Source organism: Canis aureus, chromosome 22 (assembly GCF_053574225.1).
Source record: "Canis aureus isolate CA01 chromosome 22, VMU_Caureus_v.1.0, whole genome shotgun sequence".
Taxonomy (NCBI): domain Eukaryota; kingdom Metazoa; phylum Chordata; class Mammalia; order Carnivora; family Canidae; genus Canis; species Canis aureus.
The window spans coordinates 41,213,170-41,231,866 of record NC_135632.1 but is presented as its reverse complement, the minus strand read 5'-3'; the positions used below and the strand labels follow the sequence as shown (position 1 = coordinate 41,231,866).

The following is an 18,697-nucleotide window of genomic DNA, read 5'->3' as shown; positions in this document are numbered from 1 at the left end:
TAAAATACCCCTGAAAGTCAAAGAGGTAGACCTAACCAGTGAAAGATGGAATGTATTCCTGAGGAGGAAAACAACATCATAAAGATGTCAATCCTGCTCAGGCTATTTAAAGAATTTAATGTGATCTCTACAAAAACACCAAGTTTTTTTTCCACTTCTGGAACTTGAAAAGATGAATATGAAGTTCCCATGGAGAAATAAAGAGAAAAATTTGTCAAGAAAACCCTGAGAAAAAGAAAAGTACTGGGGGATGGAGTCTAGTCTTACCATATATTTAAACATACTGGAAGTCTACAGTATTTTTTTATTGAAGTATGGTTGACATATAATGTTATACTAATTTCAAGTGTACGACGTAGTGATTTAACAATTCCATATATTACTCAGTGCTCACCACGGTAAGTGTAATTACCATCTGTTACCATACAAAATTATTACAGTATTATTGACTATATCCTCTGTGCTTTGCTTTTCATCCCATGGACATATTTATTTTATAAATGGAAGTTTGTACCTCTTAATCCCTTTCACCCATTTCGCCCCCCCCCCCCACTCTCATCTCCTCTGGCAACCACAAGTTTGTTCTCTGTAGTTGAGTCTGTTTCTGTTTTTTTTTTTTTTATTTGTTTGTTGGCCTGTTCATTCATTTGTTTTGTTTTCTATATTCCACATATGAGTGAAATCATATGATATTTGTTTTTCTCTGACTTATTTCACTTAGCGTAATACCCTCTAGGTCCAGCAATGTTGTCCCCAAAGGAAACGAAAACTCTAATTCGAAAAGATATATGCACCCCTACGTTTATTGCAACAATATTTACAATAACCAAGTTATAGAAGTAACCTAAATGTCCATTGCTAGATGAACAAAGAAAATGTGATATATAAATACACAATGGATTATCACTCAGCCATAGAAATCCTCAATATTTAAACTGATACTGTATTGGTGCCTGATAGACAGACCAATGGAGCAAAATAAAAAGACCTGGAGTAGACCCAAGTATATATACATGTCAACCCAGTACATGATAAAGGTGGTGTTTCATATCACTGGAGAAGGTGAAATGCTTAGTAATTGGTTTTGAGATAACTGGCTAACCATTTGGGAAAAGACTGTACTGGACCTATACTTCATACATATGCAAGTATAAGCTTCAAATAGATCATACTTAAGTATAAAAAATGAAATCCCAAATGCTATAAAGAAATATGGATTAATTAAAAAACCAGACTATAACTTAAAATTAAGATGTAATTTTTTAAAAGATTGATAAGTTTAACTAAATAAAAAAGTTTTATGAAGTTTTTGCAGGACAAAATAAAACAAACACCAAAGGCAAAGTCAAAAGACAAATGACAGCTTGAGAAAAAATATTTCTAATTTATATTATGTACAAAGGGCCAATCTCCCTAATATAAACATTCTTAAAATCAAGAAGACAGTCCAAAAAATTAATAGAAAACTGGACAAAAGACACTGCTGACAATTCACAGAAAAGAAAATGCAAATGGCATTTAAACATATGAAACCATATTTAACTTCATTTATTATAAGAAAAATTCAAATTAAAACTACACTGAGATGATCTGAATTAACTTTTTCAGAACTCTGGAAATTTACCAAACGCTTACAGCAATCCAGAGAGTGTCTACTCAAGAAAAATGACTGAATCTTGGTAGGATAGGGAGCTTTGTGGCATTATAATTTAGGTATTTCCATTGCCCCTTCTCAGATTTATAGTTACCTTAAAAACAAATACTCCACAACCATGGTAAATACCTGCAGCCTGGCAGCTGTAGGAGGGAGCAGAATGAGATTGGAGCTTCTTTAAAGCCCTATTCTCAGAAAATTATAATTATTTGACCTGCTTAATGGTTAAGAGGAATACCCCTCTGGGACCCTGGGGTGGCCTAGCTGGTTAAGCATCCAACTCTTGATTTTGGCTCAGGTCATGATCTTAGAATGATGAGTTGGAGCCCTGTGTTGGGACCCATGCTAGGCATGGAGCTTGCTTAAAATTCTCTTTCTCCCTCTCCCTCCACTCCACTGCCCTAAAAAAAAAAAAGAGAAAACCCCACTCATAAAAGTGGCTTTATTTGACCTGACTCTGAATTTACCCAGTGTAAATGGTCTTTTCCTCAGGGACATTTGTCAAAAATAATTAAAGTCAACTGTTTGTATCACAGCTGCCTGAGATGGTAGGTAACAGTAGGGCCAAAAAAATAATAATAATAATAAAATAAAATGAGGGGTGGGGGCTAATCAAAACACTTAAAAGGAAAAAGATTGGAGAATAAGATGTCCATATAGGACTCTTTAAAAAGAGTCTAAAATATACATACACTTGGACTGAATTACACCACCATCTTTCTTGGATCTCCCACTTGTAGATGGCAGATCAAGGGACTTCTCAGCCTCCATAATAATGTGAGCCAATTCCTATAATAAATCTCTCTCTCTCTCTGGCAGCTTGGGTGGCTCAGCGGTTTAGCGCCTCCTTCAACCCAGGGTGTGATCCTGGAGACCTGGGATTGAGTCCCATGTCAGGCTCCCTGCATGGGCCCTGCTTCTTCCTCTGCCTGTGTGTGTGTGTGTGTGTGTGTCTCATGAATAGATAAATAAAACCTCTATAAAAATCTCTCCCTCTTTATATATCTATTTAACTATATATCTCTATATCTATCTATCTATCTATCTATCTATCTATCTATCTCCTATTGATTTTGTTTCTTGGAATACCCTAATACAGGCACCATCAAGCATAGCAACAGAAAAAAATATTTAATGAAATAATAGCTCCAAACTTCTCAAACTTAATGAGAAATACTAATCCATATATCCAAGAAGGTTAATGAATTCTAAGTCAGATGCACTCAAGAAATCCACACCTAGACACATCATAATCAAACTATTGAAAGATAAGGAGAAAATCTTGAAAGCAGCAAGAGACTCGTGATACACAGGGTATTCTCAGTAAGATTAACAGCTAACTCTTATCAGAAACCACAGAGGCCAGAAGGCAGCAGGATGGCATATTTAAAGTGTTGAAAGAAAAATACTGTCAACTAAAAATTCTATACCCTGTAAAACTATTTTTGAAAAAAAATGAAGGAGAAATTAAGATATTCCTAAGTAAAGAAAAACTGAAAGAATTTGTTGCTAGCTGTCTTTCCTTATAAGAAATATTAGAGGGAGTCCTTAGGCTGAAATGAATGGAGACTATACAGTTACAAGAATAAATAAAGAACACCAATAAAGGTAACCATATAAATGAATATAAAAGACAGTATAAACATCTTTGCCTTTTATCTATAAGACAACTGCTAAAAGCAGTAATAAATCTGTGTTAATGGGCATATAGAGTATAAAGATATAATTTGTTTCACAATTATGGCATAAGAAGGGGGAGGAAGATAGAATTATATAGGAGCATAAAGTTTTTGTAAACTATTGAAATTAAGTGATGTTAGTCGAACTAGGTTGTTCTAAATGAAGAGATTAATTATCTTCCCATAGCAGCCAATAAGAAAATAACACAAAATATATAGTAAATTAAATTAAAAGAGAATTAAAATAGTACACTGGAAAATCTCCAACACAAAAAAAAAGTACAGTGGAGGCATTTTGGAACAACAATAGCACAACAAAAGACATAATGCATAGAAAATAAATAACAAAATAGCAAACCTAAAGCCTACTTTATTAGCAATCATATTAAATTTAAAACACTGAAAAATTAAGCCCCCCAGTTAAAAGGCAGAAATTGACAGGATGAATTTTAAAAATGTATAACTATATGCTGCCTATACAGACTAAATTTAGGTTAGAGGTTCTTGGGAGCTGGGGAAAGAGGAAAGAGGAAAATGACTACTAATAAGTATTAGAGTTGTTGGGGTTTTTTTTTTTTTTTGCAGTAATCAAAATGTTCTGGAATTTGATAGTGTTAATGGTTGTGAAACCTTATGAATATATGAAAAACCAGTGAATCATGCATTTTAAATGGATAAATGTTATGGTATGTGGATTATACTTAAAAAAGAAAAAACTTCTTTGAGATACTATTTCTCCCCTCTCACATTGTCAACCCCCTCAAAAAAATTCAGCAATGCACCCTGTTAGCAAGACCATAGAGGGGCATTGCTAGAAGAAATACAAAAAGGCATGACCTTTCTGGGGAAGACTGTGACGGTATGTGGCATTTTGTACTTTCCCTTTTTACCAACCATTCCACCTCAAGATACACTCTCACAAATGTGAAATATCCCATGTGTAAGTTATTTCTTATAACATTATTTGTAGTAGAAAAATATCGGAAGCAACCCTAATGTCCATCAATCTGAAGCAGTTGGATGAACCATGATACCTCTATAGGATGGAATAGTACCCAGCTGTAAAAAACAATGAAGTCACTCCGTGTATTCATGTGGAGTAATTGCTAGAAAAAGCTGGTAAGTGAAAAAGTAGGTTCAAATAGGAACAATGTTTTGCTACCTTTTTCTGTAAGGAGTAGAAGGAAATGAGAGGACAATTAATTATTTGCTTCTTTTTCTAAAAGACATACTGCAAAGGAAAAGTCAGAGGGGAGAAAGAGATTGAGGTGCCTGGGGTAGAAGGGAGACTTTTCTGAACAGTTTTGCACATTGTCTTGAATTTTGAACAATGTAAATGTCTTACATATTTTTAAAAAATAAATGAGAAAGAAAGGCAAACCCTAAAGTAGAACTAGCATGGGTGATAAAAGTTGACAGGAACAGACAATCAAGTGACTTTTGAACACAGTGTGCTGGCTGCATCTCTTAGCAGATATATTATAATAACAAAAGGACAGCAAACAAATCTTGCACTTCTTGTAGTCCTTTTGGTGTTAAGCATGCAGTTAGTATTACTATCTTGGAGCTGTTTGTGTGTGTTTGGTGGGGCCTAGCGGCCGTGATTCCTTGCCCTGTAGCTAGCTGTTGCATTTCTAATGATCACTTCTGGCTACAAGATGGAAATGGAGCTGTCCATTGTCCCTTACTGGCACTCGCATCAACATGTCTACATCATCTTCCATCTCTCTATTGTTCTTTCATGATTCATCTTTTGGTCCTTTTGTCCCCTAATATGACAGAAGGCCTGTTTTATTGCCTCACTCACTGAGCCATTTTTTAAAAAGATTTTATTTATTTATTTACGATAGACAGAGAGAGACAGAGAGAGAGAGAGAGAGAGAGAGAGAGAGGCAGAGACACAGGCAGAGGGAGAAGCAGGCTCCATGCAGGGAGCCCGATGCTGGACTTGATCCCCGGTCTCCAGGACCACACCGTGGGCCGAAGGTGGCGCCAAACCGCTGAGCCACCCAGGGATCCCCTCACTGAGCCATTTTTAAAGCCATGTTCCTATTCTAATTCAGTGCTTGTGTGTGTTCTTTTTTCTCTCTCTCTCTCTCTTTTAGATTTTTTCTAATTGGGTCTTTTTTTTTTAATAACTTGTTCTTGATTGATATGAAATTGTCTCTTATCCATCTCAAGTGTTGTTCGCTTGACTAATTAATTGTGCTTCCTCTGCTGTCTATTCCTCTGTTTTATTAGGGCCTCCCTTGGGTACGCTTGATTTTCTTTGGGTGTTTGTTAAATTTTGGTTGTGTATTCATTTTTGCATTTGAGCTGTCCTGAAAAGTGCATGTGGCATTACTTACCACAGCTTATCATCATGGACATAGGCAAGGGTGACATGCAGCTCCCAAGGAGGATCCAGGTTTCTGGATGTGGGGGCTGCTGACTTCTTGAGTCATCAACTGTGAAGGATACTGCTTACCTTGAGGTAAGCATCTGTACTCACTACTCCCACCCAATCAGTGGTGCTCCCCCTGTTACCTACTGCTGGGACAAGTGGTGGAAATTGACAAAAGGGCCTGAACCACCTGGCTGCCTCTTCTACTACATCCCATCTAGAACCCTTCACATCTCTGTATCTGCCTCTCTCCAACTTGGAGATCCCCCTAGAACATCCTCCTTTTTAAGAATCCTCCCTTTGCGTGTTTTGGGATTTGGTTTCCTTCCTCCGTCTGACCCCATCTGCCTTCTGACTTTCAGGCATCCCTTATAATGTCCACTAATGGTGCCCTCTCTTGCTTTCCAAAATAGTTATGAATTTTTTAAAGATATATTTTCTTAAATTTCTAAAGATTTGTATGGAGAGACTATAGTGGATGCATATGGTTCTCTTGACCTGACGGATGTACTGTTTAAAAAGCATGACCAGGCAATTAGGCAGCATTGACAAGGATGTCCCAGGGTTCCCAGAGCAGAGAATAGAAACTGCAAAATCATGATCTGGACTATTTTCCATTAACGATCTTAAACTTGAAAGGAAGGACTCTAGGGAATCATTGTGTTCTTGAATCCCATTTCTGTCACAGTCTTATTTATTAATCACTGTACTAACAATGACTTTGCCACCATTTGGTGATGCTTCTATTGGCTGGAAAGCACCCAGATGTACATTCTCAGAAGCTAAATCAATTCCATTGATTGTAAGATGATAAATGATCCTGAGGCACAATCCATAAAGCTGATAATTGCCACGTTATCAAAGGAAGACATCTTTAAACAATCTCTAATAAGAAGGTTAAATGTTATGCAGGTAAGGGCTTGAGAATTCCAAAAGAAAGTAGTCACATTATGAAAAGATGTCGAATTTATTCGCAAAAGGGTAGGGAGCTGTGTGATTTTCAAATTGCATGTGAAAAAAACTAGAGCTAACAAGAGTACCCATACTATTCTGCCTCCCCCAGCTCCTCTGGGAAGGAACAACAAAAAGCATCCCCTACCTACCATGGGTCCTCCTGCCTGGTTCCTGACCCTACAGAAGGTAAGAGTGGAAACCTAGCAGTGAGGAACACTTGGCTCCATGTGCTGGTGGTATTGGGGCCTGGGTGAGCCCCAGAGGCCTGCATGTGTCTGATGCTTGCCTCATTGGACTTCATCCCAAGTTTTACACACTGGAGCAGAGAACCCCCCCACCCCCTGCATGGAACACCACAGTATCTCAGGAGTAGGAGCAGGTATCACATAAAAGTGCTGCTTTTATTTGGAGCATCAATCTTGTCAAAAACTTCAGAGGGAAAAAAATGCAATTTTATGTAAACAGACATATTATGGAGTAGAAGGCAATCTCAACATTAATTTTTAAGACAAAACATGAGATGTCAAAAAAATGCTGGAGTAGTGGAGCATGGCTTTAACTTTGTCTTCATATCCTTCATAGTATTTATTTCTCCTTGGACCACTTTCCTGAAAGTTTCACTGGAAGAGCTTGGGAAGTCATTCTTGTAAGGGCAGATACTATAGGCAGACTCACTCAGTACCCACCACATGCTTCCCTCTTCAGCTGGTCTTCCTATTTTGCAGCCTCTGGAAAACTAAAAACTGCATTTCCCAGACTTCTTTATGGCAAAGCTTCCTAAGTTTTGTGGAACTAATGTACCCGTTTGATACTACCTGGACTAAAGGACTAATAAAGGTATCTACTTGATACCCCTTTGATCTATGAAGTCTAGGACGGTGCCCTGTGCCCTTCTGCTTGGCAAAGGACCTTATACCCACATGGCAAAGACAGTGGAAAGAGAATGGGTAGAGACCCAGCCCCCATCATGGTACCCAAAGACCCCTGCCTCCATTCCTGAGGTCATCTATCCTCTTGTCATTCAAAAAAGTAGCTTGAATCCATTCCCTTGGAAGTATCAAGACTGTAAGTCAGTCGTCAGTATTCAGGAGAGGAATGATGAGGGCTTTAACCATCAATGATCATCAGATTGAAGAAAGTGAATAGGATAGATCACAGAGGTGTTCAAAAAACAGAATCAATGGAGCATGGGGCCAGAGTGGTGACACTAGTGTTTCTGGCCTGGCCAAGTCCCAAGTCAGGTAATGTAGGAACATGTTTGGAAGTAAATTATAAATTGAACACTGGAAATTCTGAGCTGAGTTTTGTGAAGAAAACCCCAGAGTGGAGATGCCCAGTGGACCGATGAAATATAGACCTAGAACTTGGGGAAGATATTTGGTCTTAGGAAGTGGACTGATAATCATGAGCACATACAGGTTCAAATTACAAGTCTCCCCATGGATAAGCAAATGACCCAGTGGGCCTCTTAGTGTGTATTCCCCATATTCTTTATGAGTGAATAATGCTCACTTTGCATCATCAGGACCCTGAGTTCAGTTAACTGCTCATCTGTGTGTGTGCATGTGTGTGTGTATTTTTCCCTAATATATATATTTCCCCATATATGTATATAGATAGATAGATATAGATATAGATATAGGTATAGATATAGATATAGATTTAAAGGAAGGAATACATGGTAGAGTTTAAGTAGCATCTTAGTACATTTTCCCCAAAACCACTTTTTAAAAATTTAACTGCCAAAGAAATACTGCCAAAGAAATGCCAAAGTCCAGAACATGAAAAGACCAAAGAAGGGAAATGAAAATGAGAAAGGTTCTGTCTCCAGGCATTGCTCTAATCAGCTTTTTAAAAGAAGATTTTATTTATTCATGAGAGATACACAGAGAGAGGCAGAGACATAGCAAAGGGAGAAGCAGGCTCCTGCAGGGACCCTGATGCCAGACTTGACCCCAGGACCCCAGGATCACAACCTGAACCAAAGGCAGATGCTCAACCAGTGAGCCACCCAGGTGCCCCTCTCTATTCAGCTTTGATATCTACATGGGATCTATAACATATGAGGTCAGAATGAGGGGATGGCCATTTATCGGATGTACCTAGACTTAGGCTAAGTAAGTGTGCTCCAACTAATCCTTCCAGTACCATGACTCTACAGCAATCACCAACTGATCAGTCTATCAATCAATTTGTCAACCAACAAACTCTGTGAACTCTGAGTCCAGTGCTTGATCCTACAGAGCAGGAACAGCCTTGACCATGGGAGTAGAACAAGTCCCACTAGAACTAGAAGCAGCAGCTGTGGTCTGACTGTTCCTCTTCCTCCTCCAAGCCCTGAAATCTGCAGGTGCATTTCAAATGCTCCCAAGAAAAAAAACTCACCTGGATGTTCCCAGGACTAGACTGTTGTCGGGGGACTTTACCGTTCTTCCTGTAACAACCCCAACCTGTCACCAGGCCATTCCTTTTTTTTTTTTTTATTTTTTTATTTTTAAAAAAAATTTTTTTTTAATTTTATTTATTTATGATAGTCACATAGAGAGAGAGAGAGAGAGAAGCAGAGACATAGGCAGAGGGAGAAGCAGGCTCCATGCACCGGGAGCCTGACGTGGGATTCGATCCGGGGTTTCCAGGATCGCGCCCTGGGCCAAAGGCAGGCGCCAAACCACTGCGCCACCCAGGGATCCCTCACCAGGCCATTCCTAAATTAACCATCTAAGTAAAAAGTGCCCTTGTTATGCAAACACACTTCACACATGTTTCTCAGCTGGCCCTCACCCTGTGCCAACCAAATTGCTGCCCCTGCCCCACCACCTCTGTCAACTCATGGAGAAATTCTGAAGCCACAACAGTAACCAATAGGAAGCAGCAAGTTAAGATTGTTTATGATTATTTTATTCTTCATTTTCACTTTTGTTTATGGAGATATTTGAACACATGCAGAAGCAAAGGAAATAGTATAACAAATTCTCATTTACCCCTTACTTACCTGCATCCACCCTTTGTTTTTAGGCAAATTCCATGATTATCACTTCATTGTAAATATACACTCAGTGTATATTTCTAAAATATAAGGATTCTTTTCTCAGAAGCATAACTGTAATACCATTATCTCACCTAAAAATACTCGATAATGATCTAATATCATCAAACATTATTTATGTTTATTTTACTAACTGGCACTTTTCTACAAAAAGAAGCATTGCATTTCCATCTTCTTTCTCTGGCCCCTCGTTTCTCTGGCCCAGAAGCAGCTCCATGTCACTAAGGTAAACCCTCTCCACCTGGGCTAGGGGTGGTGTCCTCAGTTACATCCCTCCCCATGTGACTCTGGTCCAGAGATAGTCCTCTGTTCCCTCAGTTGAGGTTGTTTATTACATTTAAGAGACATTCTGAGTTGCTTTCATAGCTCTCAAGCTGGACAAAAAATAATTCTAACAAATTTGAAATTCCAGCTCTGACTTGGAGATCCCTCCAGGGTATTCATTATTTCATTTTCACTGTGGACTGTAAACACTGGGTCCTTTACGTAAAAGGCACCCTTGGGTTTTGTTTTTACCAACAGCCCAATAGGCAACTCCAAATACTGAAATGCAGGACTAACATTATTTAGAATAGCTTGTTAAAAGAGCCTCCTGCAATCAGGCTGGGAAGCCAGTTGAAAAGAAAGCTTTACCCAGTGGCTTCATTCACTCAATGGGGTATCATGGACATGTGGATCTGGCATTGCATAAGGGCTGTGAGAAATGTGCTTTCAGGGACTTTCTACTCTAGTGGAGAGGTAAGACATTTGTACAAATCAAATGACTAACAATTGTGGGCAGTCTAGGGGTGAAAGGAACAGCTCAGAGCATGGACTGAATGTGTCCCCTCGAGCTGCAATGTGCTGGGCAGGTTCCTGGTTAGAACTCGTGGTTTGGGCTCAGAGCAAGCTACAATGGAGAGCAAAGCTCTATCAGGCAAGGTGGCTGTTCTGGAGATAGATGCCAACTTCTGAATGCAGGCGCCAGTGCCAAAGTCACAACATGTATTGGAGGGTAGGGGGTCCAGGCTGAAGTGGGAGGAGAGCACTTAGGAGAACCACATTGGGGTGCAGGCTGTACTGGCCCCTCACTCCCCAGCCAGCCAGGACCACCTGCCTGCGACAGGTGGCTCTCAGCCGAAGGGAGAGTCCTTCCTTCTTTCCTTGAGCTCTACCTGGTTCCAAGGCCCCCATCCTCTTCCTGGCCTCTGCTGACCCAGACCTTTGTCCAGATCCCTAGCTTTTTGTTTCCTGTCCAAGATCCTTTGTTCCTACTTTTACTGAAGCCCTGGATACAAAACTTGATTGATTTTGTTTCTCTCTTCTCCCACCCTCAACTGACCCTGGACTCCTTTTCTTGCCTCTTGAACTTCAGACATCTTTCCTTTTCTCTCTGTTTCTGCCCACGTATGGAGCCTGACAACTGCCTGCCTGTCTGCAGCCCAATGTCTACCTCAAATTCTCACTTTTTGACAAAGCCAAACTGTATAATTCAATTTTAAAATGAGGCTTTAAATCTGCTCTAAAGTGAGTTTTAATAAGATGATGGTGTCTGGCTTGAATAAGAAAATGAGATCATTCAGTAGTCATTGTATAGCCAATCTATGGCATCTTTGACAGCCAATCATAGAGATCTGGCTTCTTGTGCCACCCTAGGCTTATTTCTAGTGAAATAAGAACTTAATACTATTATTTCAAATGAACAAGAAGGGAAGTATTTTTCATTTCCTTTTTTATTAACTCAGTTTGTAAAAATAGGAACCTCTGAGCCAGATAATGTCTTAAACATTTATATGTATGGTCTTACTTTTGGTAAATTGGATAGTTTGAATAAATTTCACATCACTTTTTCAGAAACAAACTGGGTTTTGTATAACTTTTTATTCCCAGACCAAATGTTTTGTGGTTTTAATGAGGTCACTTACTCTACACATTGTGTTTAAGGCTCTAATATATATTCAAACAAGAAGTGATAGAAATTGAAATAGCTGTTCCTGCTGCCAAGTCAGCCTCATGTTACAGAGCAACCTGTGACTCCAAGTCCCTGAGACACTAAGCTCCCAGCCCTGCTCAGCCCTGGGTGAGGAAGGGGCTCCATAGAGATGGAGATCTTGGTTCTCAGGACCCAGCACACCGATGTGCAGAGTTGGGCACTTCTTTCCCACACTGGAGTTTATGTAACTGAGAAAATTCTGAAAGTTCTGTTCCAAAGTAGAGTTGGATTCAAATCCAAGGTAGACCCTACAAAACCAGGTTGCACATCTTGCCATACAAGTCAGATATTTGTAGATGGAAGAAATTCACAATTTATTAGACAAAACAAAGGAATTAATTGGTTCATGTAACCAAAAAGTACCAGGCGTATACAGCTTCAGGCATGGCTGAATCAGGGGCTCAAAGAACATCTAAAGGAAACTGTATTTACCTTTCTTGTCTCTGTTTTATTTTATGTTGGCCTCATTAAGAGAGAGGTTAATTTGGCCATTAGCAGTTTCAAATATTTACTCTACCAGCTTAACATCAGAGGAAAAAGAGCAACTCCTTTTATGGGGGGGGGCGGGGGGGACAGGTTGTAAGAGCTTTCTTGGGATATAATTCAGATATTAAACAGTTCCCCCAGGTATAACGGTGGCTCAGCAGTTTTGTGCCTGCCTTTGGCTCAGGGCATGATCCTGGACACCCAGAATTGGGTCCCCCGTCGGGCTCCCTGCATGGAGCCTGCTTCTCCCTCTGCCTGTGTCTCTGCCTCTCTCTCTGTGTGTCTCTCATAAATAAATAAATAAATAAATAAATAAATAAATAAATAAATAAATAATCTTTTAAAAAAATAAATAAACAGTTCCCCCACTTAAAGTTCACCCATTTATATAAGCCAGTGGTTCTTAGTATATTCACAAAGTTTTACCAACATCATCACAATCAGCCAGAAACATTTCATCATCCCAAAACAAAACCCTATGTCCCTTCCCTCACCTCCCACCCAAACCCTAAATAACCACCAATCTATTTCTTGTTTCTACAGATTTCTAGGCATTTCACGTAGATGAATTCATACAATACATGGTCCCTTGCAACCATCTTTTACTTAGTGTAAGGCTTTTGAGGTTCATCCATATTGTAGTATGTGTCAATATTTTCTCCTTTCTTCTTAACTAACAAGATTTCATTGTGTGGATAGACATTATTTACCCATTCTTAGTTGATGAACATTTGAATTGTTTCTACTTTGGGGCTATTATGAATAATGCTTCTATAAACATTTGCATACAAGTTTTTGTGTGGACATATGTTTTCATTTCTCTTGGGGGTATATCTAGGAGTGGAGCTTCTGGGTCATAAGATAATTCTATGTGTAACTTTCTGAGAAACTGCTAAACTGCTTCCCAAAGTGGCTGCACTGTTCTACATTCTCATCAGCAATATAGGAAGGTTCTAGTTTCTCCATATCCTCACCCACACTTGTAATTATCTGTGATTTTGATTATAGTCACCGTAGTGGGTATTAAGTGGCATCTCACTGTAGTTTTGATTTGCATTTCCCTTGGAAAGAAAAAGAGGTAAAGAAACTCTTTGGGGGGTAGACATCATAATTCCAGACAGGAAGCTTGAACTTAGAATTAATTGAATATTTACACAAAAGAGACATTCAAATGAAAAGAGGTAGAATTACCTTTAATTGGCAAGTACAAATGTTCTTCTGCTCCCAGAGAGAAATGACTCTAAAGCAAATTGTGGTTATATATATCACACACATGCATGCATACATACACACAAAGAAAATTACATTTTATGCTTATCTGAGTCTTGGTGGGTAAACTTTGGTACAGCTACATTTGATACAAATGCTATACCAGACACTTGATTATTATAATATCATTCAATATCTTATTTTATAGATTTTTTTTTAAAAAAGCCCTCCAAACAAGCTGAGATCCAAAGCTTTAAGGGTAGAAAACTGTAGACAGTCCTGGATCTTCCAATCTCCTGGCCAGTGCTCTCCCCACCACACCGCATGCCCATCCTCTGAGTCCTTGTGTGTATGCTGTTTCCAGTTGATATAAGTTGAATTTGTTTTTTTTTGTAAGATTTTATTTATTTATTAGAGAGAGAGAGAGAGAGGCAGAGACGCGGGCAGAGGGAGAAGCAGGCTCCATGCAGGGAGCCCAACGTGGGACTAGATACCGGGTCTTCCAGGATCACGTCCAGGGCTGAAGGCGGTGCTAAACCGCCGAGCCACCGGGGCTGCCCCATATGAGTTGAATTTGATTCATTTCTAAGGTACCAAGTTGCACAGGAATAAAAGCCTGGGGTGATGGCTGAAACAGAGTAGTGATAAATGCTGAATCGGGCAGGGAGAAATGTGGTTCATTTTTCCTGTGTGGGTAATCAGCTCACACAGACCATCACATGAATGTGCTCTGCTTTGGATCTCCAGGCCCATGACTGAAAGATGGATGAAGACCATGGATATGCAGACTGCAGGGACTCTGGCTCCTCCAAAGCAAAATCAATGCTCAGCTCAAGCATCATCCACAAGCGGCTGTCGTCTGGGGCTTGAAAGACAGTAAAAATGAATCTGTGACAAGAGGCAGGTTTATCTTCAAGGCCGAGGGTGAGACTGAAGGTAAGGATGCCACCCTGCGTTATCGCCTCACATTCTGCAATCCCTTGGATTTCTTAGCAAAAGATAAAGCTACTGCTAAAGCAGCCATCAGCGAGGAGGCCAGGACACCTGCCCCAACCCTGTATGGAATTTACCTGATGCAAGTGTGCATTCAACTTGTGCCTCAGAACTGCCCCTCCCTTCCTTGCACGCTCTCCTACCACATCTGGAGAAGAATGGCTTGCAAGATCCCAAGGACTCTTCAGGGATAGGCCACCCATCTCTGGTGTCTTTCCAAATTAAGAGTAACTGGGATTTCCCAAATCAGAGAATACAAGTCACTCTGATGCTTCAGATCTGCCTCAAATTATCCCTCAAGGTGCCATATGGGGTTTCTGGAAGGTAGCCATGGTATTCTGAGGAAAACATAGCATACTGTAGTTTCTCCTTGGAGCTTCATGACCCACATTGGAGGATTAAAAGTTCTTAAATCCTGACTTAAAGACAAAAACGTCCTCACTTTTATGTAAACCAGCTCTTCCAGCCTTATCTGAGCACAGAGCACTTGTTTTCCCCTAGAACTCAGGTTAATCGCCCACTGAGGATGGTTAGTGTTGTTAGTGTCTGACTGTCAGTGTTCTATGCCTGGGTGCTTCCTGTGAGGTTAGGTTTGTTCCTTCTGTCAGTTCTAGGAGGTGGGCAGAAATGGAGAAGGTTTGCAGCCCCGAGTCTCCCAGCTGGGTCCTCTAACAGCCCAAGCCAAGGAGTCAGAATGCCCATTGCTAGGGTGACCAAATGGCCTGGTTTTCCCAGAACAGCCAGGTTTATATCATTTTCCCAAGCACAATTATTAATAACTCCTTTCACTCCCCAAAGTGTCACAGTTTGGGTTATAAGTTACGCAGTGCTCATTGCCATTGTGAGTGTCAGCCCTTCCTAATGCTGCGCCTGGTCAAGACTCTTAGACTGGGAGTGAGTGGGCTAATGGAGTCTTGAAAGTGTGAGCCCAGAAACAGAGGAAGTCTTCAGAGGGTCTCAGGTAGCTCCAAGAAGGGTGAGATACCATCTGGAAGCCATGGACAGAGGTAGAGAGGGAGGAGGAGGGCAGGAAGCCAGAACAGCGCCTGAGAATGGCTCCCAACAGAAAACCCCAGGATCCTAATGCAGCTTTTTGCTGTTTCTACTGGATTTTTAAACTAAAAATCTGTACTTGAGTACGTCACTGATCTTTCTCATGTTTGTGTTTTCAGAGTTCATCCTCCCATCTTTTTAGTAAAACTCTTCAAAATGTCAGTCTGTGCCAGTTGTGCTAAACGGAAAAACTGTTTCTACTGACTGCAATGTTTGAAAACTAGAACACTCTGGGGCCTGGGGCTGTGGGAGTTGGAGATTGTGTTGAGAAATTCCCATGAAGTGGTTGACTGCTAAGGGCAGAGATAAGAACAAGTGAAGTTCCACGGCACCCAGGAAGTAGGGAGCTTGGTGGAGGTGGGTGGGATGGGGTGAAAGATGGGAGGGTGTTTGGATCAGAGGGAAGAGCATAAAGATACAATTTGTTAGTTTCTTATTGCTTCTGTATCAAGTTACCACAAACTTAGTTTAAAACAGCTTACCGGGATCCCTGGATGGCGCAGCGGTTTGGCGCCTGCCTTTGGCCCAGGGCACGATCCTGGAGACCCAGGATCAAATCCCACGTCGGGCTCCCGGTGCATGGAGCCTGCTTCTCCCTCTGCCTGTGTCTCTGCCTCTCTCTCTCACTGTGTGCCTATCATAAATAAATAATAAAAAAATTTAAAAAAAAAAAAAATAAATAAATAAAACAGCTTACCATCTCAACAGTTCTGGAGGCCCGAGGTCTGAAATGGATCTCATTGGGCTTAAATCCAGATGTCAGAAGGGCTGCATTCCTTCATGAAAGCTCTAGAATCCACTTCCTCACCTTTTCTATTTTCTAGAGACTACGTGCATTCCTTGGCTCATGGCCCCTCCACATGCAAAACCAGAAATGGCATCATTCTGAGCTCTGCTTCTGCCAGCACATGTCTGACTCCCTGCCCCCTCTCTCTCTTCTCTGGTCTTGCATTTACAAGGGCTCTTGTGATGACAGGGGCCCATGTGGATAATCCTCCCCAGCTCAAGATCATTAATTTAATCACACCCACAAAGTCTCTTTGGCCATATAAGGGTCACATAGTCACAGGTTCCCAGAACTCAAGAGTGGGCATCTTTGGGGACCATCATTTTGCTTAACACAGGCATCAGTAGGGAAGTGTCCCTGAAAATCAGGAAGAGTGAATGGTCCATTTCACTGGATTGGAAGGAGTTTGTGTGAGAGAAGACATGAAAGTGTGGGCAAAAGATACAGGAAAGGAGACAGATGCTTTATAGATTCTCTTCAGAGGGCATAAATGGCAATGGATAGTATTCTTCACTCAGGCAGCAAGAAGTGAGGGCAGCTATGTGATGCCAGGGTGGCAGCCATGGGGCAAGGGCGGCAGACCTCTCCCATGATGACACCCCACACCCAATGGGCCAGCCAAGGTGCAGGTTAGTAAACTTGAAATCTTGGGCACCTTAGCTCATGTTGGGGTGAGCACTGGGCTTGCTTGGTGATTATCACCTTTTTTCCATTAGTGGAAGTAGCATAAGCCTTTTTGCAGATTAAATCCTTAGGTATAACAGATTAAAGCAGAACTGTTCAGGACCCTAGAACTACCTACTCCCCTGCTCACTGAGGTCCCTAAGGCATCTCCAAGGATGCAGAGCACGGTGGGAAACCAGCAGCCAAGTTCAGAAGGCTGAGTGGTCAGCAAGGACTCAGAGGAGCTGGGCTGAATCAAATGGTCAAATGTGATGGTTTATGAATGGAACTTCCCACAGCAAGGTTTGCACAGTGGGTCTTGGTTTGAGCTCTCCCAGAAAAAGATCTTTTTTTTTTAATTTTTATTTATTTGTGATAGTCACAGAGAGAGAGAGAATGAGGCAGAGACACAGGCAGAGGGAGAAGCAGGCTCCATACACCGGGAGCCCGACGTGGGATTCGATCCCGGGTCTCCAGGATCGCGCCCTGGGCCAAAGGCAGGCGCCAAACCGCTGCGCCACCCAGGGATCCCAGAAAAAGATCTTGAATTAAGGATTTAAGTGCAGGTGGAGAGAGCATGGGAAGGTGAAGGAGAAAGGTATTTGGGCAAGGGAGGATAGCCCGTAAGGGTGTGCTTTCAGCCAGCTACTGCAGTGGGTACCTGGAGCCAATCCTAAGAGCTCTGACATATGTGGGCCCATGGGTGATGGAGCTGGGGCATTCACATCTGCCAGTCATTGCTTAAGAGAGATATTAATTCCCTGGTTCTTCCCATTCCTTCCCAGATACAGACCAGATGGGCTCTGGATGGGTAGCCCTTCAACGAAGATGGCTAATCAAGTCAGGCTTATGGTGTGCCCAGAAATGGCAAGGATTTCCAAGGGTGAGCACTGACAGCACTGCCTGGTTCATTCCGCCTATCTTTCTACCATGACCTACAAGCCGGCGTCTTACCAAGGGTTCCAGACCATTCCAGGTTCACAGTGACAGAACCCTGTATTCTGTTCTGCAGTCTTTTGAGGAACACCGACTGCCTAGTATCCATGGCGCCTACCATGTTTTTCTATCACAATACGACTTCTCCATTGTGTAGAAAGAGGAATTTCTGTCTCTGTCTCTTGGTGTTCTGAAATGTCCATCTCTGTGTGATCAAAAGGTATCCAAGAAAATCTGCATGCAAAGAGAAGCATTCCTAATTTCAGAAGCTCCTACAAGATTGGGCCAGTTTTCTGGCAGAACGTGGATGTGAACTCAATGTCCTCTGGAAAACCAGCTTCACTTCTGTACCAAGAGCCTGTAATTATAGCAACCAGGCAGGGAAGAACCAGTTGAAGTGATGATTAAGACATGAAAAAAAATTAAAGACCCTTTGTTTTTCTGCTCATTATGCCTTTTTATGATGACTATAAAAAAAGTGCTGTTCAGACAATTAGCTTAATTAACAGATTATATAAATTAATGGTTTTCTAGTTTCCTTCCAGGCCCCAAGCCGAGTGCCCAGCAGTTGATCAGAGCTCGGTAGGGATGCACTTGTGCGCCCACCTTCCTTCTCCCACCCACCTCCTTTTCCAGGTACGTGGCACCCAGGGCTGCCCATTGCAGACAGAGAATGACAGAGAAGCCTCTGCCGCGGCCCATCTCCCAGGGACTTCTGGGCAGAGCTCATCTCCGGTATATGGGGCCTGCCCTACCTGGGCAACCATAGCCCCTCTGGGCGGTAATCTGATTGCTTGGGGGAGGGCAGGTGGCAGAGATGGAAGCCACACTCCTCAATCTGAAAAGTCAAAGTCCAGCCTGTATACCGGGTCCTTCCCAGGA

At 41.4% G+C, this 18,697-nt stretch overlaps 1 long non-coding RNA gene across 1 annotated transcript in view; it reads left to right on the top strand.

The window, feature by feature from the left end:
- LOC144294078 (uncharacterized) overlaps nt 1–18,263 on the top strand; it is a 72,455-nt gene extending 54,192 nt beyond the window's left edge. The window contains exons 2-3 of the long non-coding RNA XR_013361477.1: nt 14,131–14,319; nt 17,665–18,263. This is a non-coding gene — a long non-coding RNA (uncharacterized LOC144294078). The remainder of the gene's footprint in view (nt 1–14,130; nt 14,320–17,664) is intronic.
- Nucleotides 18,264–18,697: the final 434 nt, after the last annotated feature.